The 7,665-nt window shown below is 41.1% G+C and overlaps 1 pseudogene; it reads right to left on the bottom strand.

Annotated features, from left to right (window-relative positions):
* Positions 1 to 2,944: 2,944 nt before the first annotated feature.
* LOC110216016 (protein FAM50A pseudogene) lies at positions 2,945 to 3,969 on the bottom strand (annotated as a pseudogene).
* Positions 3,970 to 7,665: the final 3,696 nt, after the last annotated feature.

Genomic DNA, 7,665 nt, shown 5'->3' with positions numbered 1-7,665 from the left:
TTTAATAAGAATGTATATATAGAACATGCCATCTTGGGGAGGGGGAAGGGGAGGGAGGAGGAGAAAATTTAAAACTCAAAAGCTTATGGAAGTGAATGTTGAAAACTAAAAATAAATAAATTAATTTAAAAATAAAATCGTTAAATTAATTTTGACTTGGCATTAGGACAGAATTTCCAGCAATTTCTGAAATGGCCCTAAACATACTTCATTTTGTACTGCATATTTATGTGAAGCAGCACTCTCAGCATTGACAATTACAAAATCAAAATATTGATCAACTCAGAAAAACATTGAAGATGCTCTATGTCCTGCAGTATCAAATGTTTTGCCAAGATTTAATTCTTTATTTAAAATTAACAAGCACATCCATCTCATTAGCATGCAAATTTGCTTTTGTCTTTAATAAATGGTAAAATTATATGTATACCAAAGAATTGTTTTAAAATAAATTCCTTTATGATTTATTATCAGTAAATGTTTGATTTGTGTACCTATTTTATATACTTATATACCCAGGGTTGCATAAAAATTTCTCTGGCAAAAAGGGATCATGAGTGGAAAAAGTTTAAGAAGCCCTGCACCAATTTGTTTTCCTTGACTATGTACATTTATTTCTGACCCACCTGCTTTCTTGGACTTCGTCATCTCCAGAAATTGAAAGATGAAATCAACTCAGAAACTCATGCCTCTTCTCATCATTTCTCACCCTGATTCATGACTTTATTCCTGCCTTCCGGGATGAGTACCTCTCCTTCTCTCTCTGCCTTCCTTTTCAACTTCTTTTTAAAAGTATGTTGTCTCCTCCATCAGATTGTGAACTCCTTGAGTGTAGGAACTGTCTTATACCTTTCTTTTTTAAATTAATTTATTTTTATTTTTCAACATTCAGTTCATAAGCTTTTGAGTTTTAAATTTTCTCCCCCTCCTTCTCTGCCTCCCTCCCCAAGATGGCGTGCGATCTGATATAGGCTCTACTTATACATTCATATTAAGCATATTTTCACATTAGTCATGATGTAAAGAAGAATTAGAACCAATGGGAAGAAACACAAGAAAGAAGAAACAAAACAAAACAGAAGAAAAAAATGAGCAAATAGTATGCTTCAATCTGCATTCAAACTCCATAGTTCTTTCTCTGGATGTGGATAGTATTTTCCATCATGAGACTTTTGGAGATGTCTTAGATCTTTGCATTGCTGAGAAGAGCTCAGTCTGTCAAAGTTAGTCATCACAGAACATGGCTGTTACTGTGTGCAACATTCTCCTGGTTCTGCTCACTTCACTCAGCATCAGTCCATACAAGTCTTTCCAGGTTTTTCTGAAATCTGCTGGCTCCTCGTTTCTTGTAGCACAATAGTATTCCATTACATTCATATACTACAGCTTATTCAGCCATTTCCCAATTAATGGGCATCCCCTCAATTTCCAATTCTTTGCCACCACAGAAAGAGCAGCTATAAATATTTTTGTACATGTGGGTCCTTTTCCCATTTTTATGATCTCTTTAGGATACAGCCCTAGAAGTGCTATTGCTGGGTCAAAGGGTATGCACATTTTTATCAATAGCCCTTTGGGCATAGTTCCAAATTGAACTGCAAAATATACCCTTCTTTGTATCCCCAGAGCTTAGCACAGTGCCCGGCACATAGAGTGTGCTTAATAAATGTTTATTACTCTGATTCTGACTGATTTATTATAAAGGTTTTGTTTTTCTTATTTGTTTCAGTAGAAGGGGAAGGAGGGGGAGAGAGAGGAAAAAAGTTCTTGTTAAATGAAATTTTTTTTTAATGGGAAAAAAAAAGGGCAGCTAGGTGGCAGAGTGAATAGAGCACCGGCCTTAGACTCAGGAAGAGCTGAGTTCAAATCCAGCCTCAGACACATAACACTCACTAGCTATGTGACTCAGGGCAAGTCACTTAACCCCAACTGCTTAACAAAAAAACCCCCAAAACTGTCCCCTATTATTAACACCTTAGGCCACAGGACTCAAGTCTCAACCTATCTTTTGACTGAGAATTAGCATTCTAATCAGAGAGACCCTATTTGTCATTATCTAAATGGATATCTTGGTTTCCACCTAGAACTGGGGCATTTTCAATGGCGGTTTTTATTTTCCTAGGAAATGGCAGGTGATTTAGCTGTACCCTTCTACTGAAGTACTTCTCAGATGACATATCATGGCACAGAGGTGACCCTGAGCTTTTGAAGCCAAGTCAGAGGAGAAAAAGTTCTGGCAGATCCTATCAAGCTGGAAAAGCTTCTGGGATGGATCTAGTGATAATCAATCAGTAAACAAGCAGTTTACCTATCTATCTATCTATCTATCTATCTATCTATGTCTGTTTATTTATTCCTTCTCTCCTCACTGTCTCCTGATTCCCTCCTTCAATGAGAAACCAGGTGTCTCAACCCTTTCATCTTGGTTTTCCTTCCCTCCAGACGATATATTAACTCAGTAAATACCAAAGTCCTGGGTCTTTGGCTATGGAGAGCCTTGTTCAGGTTTGTTAGCAATTGGCATACATTGTTTGTTTTCTGGATGATACATGCTTTCTTTATTTCAATGTAACATCACCCAGGCTTGCAACCTTGAGGTCATCCTCAGTCTTCACTGGAACTTATTCCATGTTTCCAGTCTGCTGCCAAGTCTTTTCATTTCTGGGGCAGCTAGGTCATACATGGCCAGAGCACTGGGCTGATAATCAAGAAGACTCACCTTCTTGGGGCAGCTAGGTGGCACAGTGGATAGACCACCAGCCCTGAAGTCAGGAGTACCTGAGTTCAAATCCAGCCTCAGACCAAACACTTGACACTTACTAGCTGTGTGACCCCGGGCAAGTCACTTAACCCCAACTGCCTAAAAACAAACAAACAAACAAAAAAGAAGACTCATCTTCTTGACTTCAAATCTGGCCGGCTACATAGCCTTGGGCAAGTCATCTCAATTGCTCATCTTGTACTTGTCTCACTTTTTCTCTGGATCATAGGGCTCCTAGTGACTGGCTTTGAAAATATGCTTGTTCTTTTCATGTCAATTCCTTAGCACCACCTTTCTTGCATGTGACTGATCCTTCTCTTCTGTGGCATCACTGAGCAGCCAAACATCATCAAGGACATCAAAGTTAAAGAGTGGGCCACTTTTCTCTCTATCTTTGGTGACGATGAAGTCAGAAGCTGTGATGATGAGGTATGATCAGATCCTCCTTGATGTACATAAGCATAAGCTGCTCCACTCCTGCTGAACCTCAGTTCATTGAAGTCTTTCTGCAGAGTCTCCAGAGCCTTCTACAGGAACTGTTGCATTGTGTTCCCTTCTTCATCTCTAATGTCCTTCAGTGCCCAGAGCTGTCCCAGTAACTAACTGTGATTTCAGTGTCTTCACTCTTGATCTGCTTGGCCTGCCATTCCTGCTGACATTCCTCTCAGAGCCTATTTTACTCTTTTTCTCAGTCATGGTCAGGAAGAAAGCTTGTGTCTACATCTGGGTTCTTCCCTAATTTTCTTTTCTTTGAAGGGATCTCTTCCTGTTCTAGATGTTCCTTATCCATTTCTTCCTCAGGCTCCTCTTCCTCATCTAAGGTGAAAGGCTAGAGATCTTCGACTCCTTTTCCTTCTTGCATTCCTTTTTTCAAAGTTTCTCTAGCTTTAGCTGAGGTGTTACTTTTCCCACTCCTTCACCAGCACTTCCTCCTTGGCCTTCATGTCATTCAGGCTTACGAGAGCCACAGTGGTGGACTTGCGCTCAGTCTTTATTGCATAATGATGAGCTGAGAATTTCTTGTCAATATTTGATTTCCTAATGTTCTCCTCAGTGAGCCTCTGCTTTGTCTACTTCATTTGCTCTTGCTGCTTCACCTGCTTCACATGCATGGCTCGGCCTTCCTTATTGACTGAGCCATGGCAGTGGTGGAGGGCGACACCCTGGGCCAGGCAGCTGAGGACTAAGTCTGATCTCCTAACAACCATTTATTAAATGCCTACCTTGCACAAGGCACTGGGCTAGGCAGACTGTATGTTTGTTCTCCAGGGACCATCCTAGCTACATTCAAAAAATCTCATCGCCAGGTTGGTTACTGGGGACTCATTTAACTGGCCATAGTAACTGTCAAAAGCCATCTGCTAAGTTAGACAGAGGGATTAATTATGCTGATAAATTTGAACGGGATGTCCCAGTGAAGACTCCTCAGTGTAATTAAGGTTTGGGATAAGGCTGAGTGGGATGAGGGTCCCGTGAAAACTTCTTAGAAGAATAAATAGAAATTGTATTAGACTCAAGGCAGGCATAGCAGCCTGACAGGCCTAAGTTTTGATTTACTAGAAATCACTGATTTACGGGAATTCAAGCCCAAGTACCCCTCCATGCCATTGTTAAGTAGTTAAAGTTTGCCAAGCCTGAAACTCCTGAAGAAGCCCCCCCTGTGTTTTGTTGATATACCTGTTGCTATATTTCGGTCATGGTGACCTGGCTATACAGTACAGTGTCTAGCTTGACTGCACATCTTTAATTGCTTCTTTGGTATTACTTCAGCAAATTAAGAAATATAGATATGTATATTGTGTTCATTGTTTTGTTTTCAGTTTCTATGGACATTGAGAATGTGAGCCAAATATTGGCCAGTTGGTGGGAGGGGGGAATTTGCTGTCTGTGTCTCCTTTCATCAGAGTATTCTGGCGGAGGGACACCCAAATCTCAAGGTTTGATATAATAATAATAAATTAACTTTCTGTTTCTCCTTGGATACCTCTGTGTGTTCTTTAATTTGAGTGGCATCTCACACAAATTCATAGATCCATCAAGTATTGGAATGGGAGATAAGGTTCCAGTGATTACCCCACCCCACTTAAAATTAATTATCTTTGTTAGGTGAGAACACTGTTTGATTGTATCAACATCAGACCTAAGTGTGAACAGGGCCCTTACAACTTCAGTCAAAGCCATTTTGTGAGAGATTTGGTCATGCCCTTAGGAGCTTGTATCAAAAAGTAGAAGCTGTTTTAGAACTGGATAGAGATTATGAGGATCTGGAAGTGGAGGAGAAAGAGTAGGGCATGTGAGAGTCAGGTAAAGGTTAAATTTCCACAGAGAAACAGAATAATGCAGAAATTTAAAGAACAGCAGCTCCAGGAAGTAGTACATTGTAAGTGGGCCAGGACTTAGCCAATAAAAAGTAAGTGGATGGTTCCAAAAAGACCCCAAAATCAAGATGAGTCCAGCCAGCTCCGCCCAGTTAGGGTCAACGTGAGGACACCTGAAAAATGTTAGAGCCTGGTTAATGAACTTCATTACTATTATCTGACACACCCTGCATAAAATTAGAGCCTCATTAACAAGTCATGGGACTTATGACCAACGGAGGGGGAACATACTTGAGCATATCAAGGGGAAACATGTAAGGAAAGGCGTAACCTGGGAAGGGATGGACCAATCCCGGCCTGGGAGGTTTGGAGCCCAAATTTAACGTATAAAAGTATTTGCACCTTAACACTCAGGGCCCACCCCTCCTGAAGAGGGGTGGAGCCCACTTCTGGCCAGGATCCTCCAGACTTTCTCTATAATAAACTTTCTTGATACTAAATTTTTGGTGTCAAGCATATTTCTAACAGTCATATAGAGCTGAGCTGGTAAATACCAGCAGCACAGAGGCAACCAGTGAGAAGGAGGAAGTAAGACTGAGCTGTGGCAGAGAAGATGGGTTTGTCCTTTGTTTGAAGAGGACCATGACATCAGGTAGATGATGCCATTGACTTCCATTTGAGTGAGGGAGGGCCCTGCAAAGTCACCACTCTCTCCTCCAGAGCCATCTGAGTCCAGGGGCCTGATATGATCAGGAAACTGAGAGCCCAGGATGGAGGGAGGCCTTGGCCCTGTTAAGCTAAGGTGTTTTCAGGTTCTCACTCTGAGTGAGGCACCACTCATTCAGTGAACAGGCTTCTTGAAGAAGTGAGTCAAGGAATTGTCCCTTTAAATCAAAAAGAAAACAAAATCAAACTGGGAGGGGAAGACCCTCAGGGTTGCTGGCCAAAAGAGAAACAATTACTACTTATATTCATTCTGAGTCAGGAGGGCCCAAAAAATAACCATTAATTGGTGCTTCGGCAGGGACCTATTGTCCAATTGATGAGATTCAGAGTGAGTTGGATTACATGTACAAAAATATTTATAGCAGCTCTTTCTGTGGTGGCAAAGAATTGGAAATTGAAGGGATGCCCATCAATTGGGGAATGACTGAACAAGGTGTGGTAAATGAATGTAATGGAATATAAGAAATAATGCTATAAGAAATGATGAACAAACAGACTTCAGAAAAACCTGGAAAGACTTGTATGGACTGATGTTGAGTGAAATAAGCAGAACAAGAAGAATGTTGTATGATGACTAACTTTGATAGACTTGGCTTTTCTCAGCAATGCAAGGATTTAAGACATCTCCAAAAGTCTCATGATGGAAAATGCTGTCCACATCCAGAGAAACAACTATGAAGTTTGAATGCAGATTGAAGCATACTATTTGCTCTTTTTTTTTCTTTCTTCTGTTTTGTTTCCTCTTTCTTGTTCTTCCTTCTGTTGGTTCTAATTTTTCTTTACAAATGTGACTAATGTGAAAATATGTTTAATAAGAATGTATATGTAGAGCCTATATCAGATTGCACGCCCTTGGGGAGGGAGGCAGGAAAGGAGGGAGAGAAAATTTAAAACTGAGTGGATTGGGGTTAGGCTTGATTTTTGAGAAAGAAATCTAGTCTGTATGTAAATAGTAACTATTTCTCTTTTGGCCATCCACCCTGAGGGTCTTCCCCTCCCAGTTTGATTTTTTTTTTCTTTTTGATTTAAAGGGACCATCCCTTGACTCACTTCATTCACTGAATAGACCTAGGAGGGAGATATAAATGTAAATTAAGACCAGAGCCAAACCTTTGCCCAAATGTTAGGGGTTTTCCTGAGTGGAACCCCAAAGAACAGGGGATCTTAAGAGGCCATTATATGGCTAGGTTAGGGCATATAAGCTGTGTGGGACAGAGACCACTTACTCAAAAATAAAAACAAAGACTTAGATACCTTGAAAGCAGAAAGATGTTTATTGCTTTCTCATGAGAAAAGACACACCCTGTGTGGCTTAAGATGGCGCCAGCAAGGGAGTGTGTGTGTGTGTGTGTGTGTGTGTGTGTGTGTGTGTGTGTGTGTGTGTGTGTGTGCTGGCTATGAGAAGCAAAGATTTATAGCCCTAACGGGTGCCCCCTCCCACTTTCTTACCTCTTTCCCCCATTGGCTGGGTACTCAAGGCGTACAATCTAAACGCGGCAGCTAATACCCAATAGAGGCAAACATACCCAGATTTGGGAACTAGATGTATACGTGTGCCAGGAAGCAATGAAGAGGTCTAGGGGTTTTGGGGTGCTGGGACCCCAAGATCGCGGTACCAGGCCCTGCTGAATGAATTCAACTCAAATCTTCTTCAGCCAGAGGAAAAGTTTATTAGTGATAAATCACATTGACCAGGTGACACCCGTAAAGACAAGCGGGCATGAGAGATTCTCAGTCTTTTGAGCATGAGATTCTCAGCATCTGAATGAGGGCCAAGGTGGATCTTAAATACTAAAGTAACTTTGGGTGGCCAGAGAAGGGGGTTGGGGAAAAGGTCTAGGTAAGAATTCTAACTGAGGA

The sequence above is a fragment of the Phascolarctos cinereus genome, unplaced genomic scaffold (genome assembly GCF_003287225.1).
Source record: "Phascolarctos cinereus isolate Bilbo 61053 unplaced genomic scaffold, phaCin_HiC Scaffold_9;HRSCAF=440, whole genome shotgun sequence".
NCBI lineage: Eukaryota > Metazoa > Chordata > Mammalia > Diprotodontia > Phascolarctidae > Phascolarctos > Phascolarctos cinereus.
This window is presented reverse-complemented; position numbering and strand designations above follow the sequence as displayed.